The sequence below is a fragment of the Schistocerca gregaria genome, chromosome X, assembly GCF_023897955.1.
Source record: "Schistocerca gregaria isolate iqSchGreg1 chromosome X, iqSchGreg1.2, whole genome shotgun sequence".
NCBI classification, from domain to species: Eukaryota; Metazoa; Arthropoda; class Insecta; order Orthoptera; family Acrididae; genus Schistocerca; species Schistocerca gregaria.
The window spans coordinates 775,926,605-775,931,552 of record NC_064931.1 but is presented as its reverse complement, the minus strand read 5'-3'; positions in this window follow the sequence as shown (position 1 = coordinate 775,931,552).

The following is a 4,948-nucleotide window of genomic DNA, read 5'->3' as shown; positions in this document are numbered from 1 at the left end:
AAGGCTCTCACAATGCTGCAATAGGTCAATTACTACAATGGTGACCGCGTGCCAGTGGCTCTGCAGAAGTTCCAAATATGTTACAAGGTATGAATAAAGGCGTTTTTCCCATGTCGGCCAAGGCTCTGGAGAAAGTTATTAAGAAATTCGAAAAGACAGCTTCATTTGAAGTGAAGTGTAGCAGAGAGACGAAAATAGTTGAAACGATTGCATAGAAGATGTGGCCACAACTTTGGAGGAGCGGTCTAATGGAGGTTTGAAAATTCGCAGTGCACGGGGAATCGCCTGTACTATGGACGAGCCTGTGAGCACTCGACATAAAATTCTACGAAACATTCTGCAATTCTGTCCATACAAAATTTCCCATGTCCTGGAATTACTGCACGCTGACCTGCCAACAGGACAACCATTTGTAAGACAAACATTTGCTCTAGAATTTCTTGCTCCAATGGAAGTGGACAATGAACAGCCATGTAACATTTTGTGGGAAGACGAAGCCCATTTCATCTCCAAGGAAAGCCAATATACAGAATTGTAGCAGAGCCCATTTACATTATGACGTTTTCAACGCCATCTAATGGGAAAATTTTCTTTAATTTTTTTTCTTTCCATACATTTCCCCCTTATTCGATAATATTCCATTGACGTTTGGCATCATTCTGAGGCAGCTGTTCTTGTTTTACAGCATTTTGAAACTGGAACTGTCATTATAATCACCCTGTTTATAACGTGAGCTGTATAGTATTCCAACAACTTTTAACTTACAGCACTCCTCATTAGGCTAGTATCCCTCTAGATTTCTAGGATACTTTATATCAGTTGGAAGATTACGGGAGTAAGCTGTTTTTTGTGACATCGCAGTGTTGCTGGGATCACAGTTTAGATGTCTGAATATGTGGTGTACAAGACCATTAATACTTTGTCTATCCATGACTAAATCAAAATTATCCTTCAAGTAAGCTAAATCGATATGCTTTCTTAAAAAATGTTAAAATGTGTGTGAAATCTTATGGGACTTAACTGCTAAGGACATCTGTCCCTAAGTTTACACACTACTTAACCTAAATTATCCTAAGACCCAACACACACAACCAGACCCGAGGGAGGACTCGAACCTCCCCCGAGACCAGCCGCACAGTCCATGACTCCAGCGCACTAGACCGTTCGGCTAATCCTACGCGGCTAATGTTACTGGATTTGTGATTTGCAGTGATTTCCAGTGTACAGTTAGTACACTACTGGCCATTAAAATTTCTTCATCACGAAGATGATGTGCTACAGACGCCAAATTTAACCGACAGGAAGAAGAGGGAAGGCCAGGTTAGGAAACTTAATAAGGGAAGCAATGAAATGCAATTCCTAAGTGACAGCCACTGAAATGGAATGGTATGAATCTCCAGTAGCAGAAACACCAGCACAAACAGACAGCTTTTAAATGCACTTCCATCTCAAATTAAAGAATTGAAAGGCAAAAATAATTTCAAGCGCGAAGTAAAAAAATACTTGATGGAAAAATGCTACTACAGTGTAAATGAATGTCTGTCTCAGACTGTGGATTGAAACCTGTACTCATTATTTAAAAATTCAAACTAATTTAATTATGTTTTCAACTTCGTAATTATGTTACTTATGAAAAATCTGTTAAATATCCGTAATACGTTTTGTGTATAAGACGTAGTTCATTATCTGTAATTGTTTATCATAAGCACGTACTTTAGTTTTTGTGTAATAAGTTCTTGTACACTACTTATGTACTATGTGTACGTAATTTGATTTGCTGTTTGTATATGTTTGTCCAGTTATTATGTGTATCTATTGTTATGTGTTACGTGTTCCAAATGACAAATCCTATATCACATGTGTGAACTATTGGACGCTAAGTCAATAAATAAATAAAAAATAAATAAATATGGAAATGATTAGCTTTTCAGAGCATTCACACAAGGTTAGCGCCGGTGGTGACTCCTACAATGTGCTGACATGAAGAAAGTTTCCAACCGATTTCTCATACACAAACAGTAGCTGACTGGCGTTGCCTGGTGAAACATTGTTGTGATGCCTCGTGTAAGGAGGAGAAATGCCTACCATCATGTTTCCGACTTTGATAAAGGTCGGATTGTAGCCTATCGCGATTGCCGTTTATCGTATCGCAACACTGCTGCTCGCGTTGGTTGAATCCAACGACTGTTAGCAGAATATGGAATCGGTGGGTTCAGGAGGGTAATACGGAACGCCGTGCTGCATCCCAACAGCCTCGTATCACTAGCAGTCGAGATGACAGGCATCTTATCCGCATGGCTGTAACGGATCGTGCAGCCACATCATGATCCCTGAGTCAACTGGTGGGGGCGTTTGCAAGACAACATCCATCTGCACGAACAGTTCGACGACGTTTGCAGCAGCATGGACTATCAGCTCGGAGACCATTGCTGCGGTTACCCTTGATAATGCATCACAGACAGGAGCGCCTGCAATGGTGTACTCAAAGACTTACCTGGGTGCACGAACGCCAAAACATCATTTTTTTGGATGAATCCAGGTTCTGTTTACAGCATCATGATGGTCGCATCCGTGTTTGGCGACATCATGGTGAATGCACATTGGAAGCGTGTATTCATCATCGCCATATTGATGTATCACCCGGCGTGATGTTATGGGGTGCCATTGGTTACACGTCTCTGTCACCTATTGTTTGCATTGACAGCTCTTTGAACAGTGTACGTTACATTCCCATGGCTCTACCCTTTACTCGATCCCTATGAAACCTGACATTTCAGCAGGATAATGCACAACCACATGTTGCAGGTCCTGTTCGGGCCTTTCTGGATACAGAAAATGTTCGACTGCTGCCCTGGCCAGCACATTCTCCAGATTTCTCACCAACTGAAAACGTCTGGTCAATGGTGGTCGAGCAACTGGCTCGTCACAATACGCCAGTCACAACTCTTGACGAACTGTGGTATCATGTTGGAGCTCCATGGGCAGCTGTACTTGTGCATGCCATCCAAGCTCTGTTTGTCTCAATGCCCAGGCATATCCAGGCCGTTATTACGGCCAGAGGTGGTTGTTCTGGGTACTGATTTCTTAGGATCTATGCACCCAAATTGCGTGAAAATGTAATCACATGTCAGTTCTAGTATAATATATTTGTCCAATAAATACCCATTTATCATCTGCATTTCTTCTCGGTGTAGCAATTTTAATGGCCAGTAGTGTAGGTGTTCGTTCTTTCCATGAACTACATGAGATTGGAATAATAGAGAATTGTGAAGGTGGTTCGATGAACCCTCTGCCAGGCACTTAAATGTGATTTGCAGAGTATTCATGTAGATGTAGATGTAGACCAATTCCAACATTAGAAACAAAAAGTTAGAGTAAGTTAACAATTATTTACAATTAAATCATGTATCATTAGTAATTAACTAACACGATATGTAGAAAACTTACTTACAACAAGCATTACAATTTGGTGGATGCACTTCTCTGTTACTTTTGCCTACATAAAGAGTTTGCTTCACTCTCGCTGTTTTCACTATGTTACACATATATACATGTATAATCCTAATTCCATTTCTCTTTTTGTCATAAGAAGACATGCATTCACAGCTTAAATGAACAGAATACCAGTAGCTTCTATAACAAATTCAAAACTGTGTGCTTCTTGTTATTAGTGAAATTCACGCTACCAACATGCGATGGTACCTTACAGCTGCTGCTAGTGTAGTTGCACTCTTCTAATCAGCATCCCATACGATCAAATGAGTTGCTTCTTTACCTGCAGTTACATTTTAGATACTTGGGCTGTGCATGGCTCTGCTTTAAAAGAATGGCTCGATGTAGCCATAGCGTGGAGCCACTTGTGTCTGCTTTCATGCCCAACAGCTTATTCGCTACAGATAATAACCTATATCTGTGGCACTGCAGTTAAATAGTCTACCTGTACATTGGTTATAATTGTGAATTAATTAAATACACAGAAATGCAAAATAAAATTTAAATGAGTAATTTAATAACAAGGGTTCTACTCTTACGTCTCTAATTGATGTAGATGATAGAGAATTACATGGAATAATGTTTAGAAAACATGACTTTCATGCTATGAAATTTGTTTGACACTATAAATCAACTAATATTTTATCATACATTTCAATCTTTTACTGTATCTGATCGGACCCTCAAAGAAAACTGAAACCACTTTGTGCAGAATACTGCCACTTAAATCTCACTTATAACTAGGCAGATAGATCAATCATAAATTCAGAAAATTTTCAGTCTTATTTGCACTAAAATAGTATTTACCTGAAGACTTTATTCTGATAAACTTATTGCGAACTTATCTCTTTAATTTAGAATGTATAAATCTATTCAAAACTCTTCTAAAAAACATGTGCTATATAATTAAACTACATAATAGCCCCCAGAAACTTATATTATACTATGCACATAAATCTGTGTTCTAATCTGACAAGCAATTAAAATTTTTATGAGGTCAGATGACCTCCATGTACCAAATTTTGTACAAACAGTAATTCTAGCAAACATCTAGTACATGAGAAACCTATCCAAAATAATACAATAATACATTTAACTAGCCCCTTGAAATTTCACCCAGAGTCTTATGTACAATACAAATTACATTCATCACTTACATAAACTAATTACTGTCTGCCAACCTGCATGCACCAAGAGTAGTGTGGCCAATGTAGACACTTTCCTTGCACTAAGTTGTGCCTCCATATGTTTTACGTACAGTTTCATTTTCCCAAGTTCTATCTTTTACATCAAACATGAGTAGCCCCCAAAATGTCTTACATACTACACATGAAAAAATACTTATATACATACTTACATTTATGCACAATCCCTTCCTTGGTTCATAAGATGCAACTCTGCCACCTTGCCTCTTACAGCATTTTTCTTGCCAGTGGAGTACCTTTTAAATCTCACC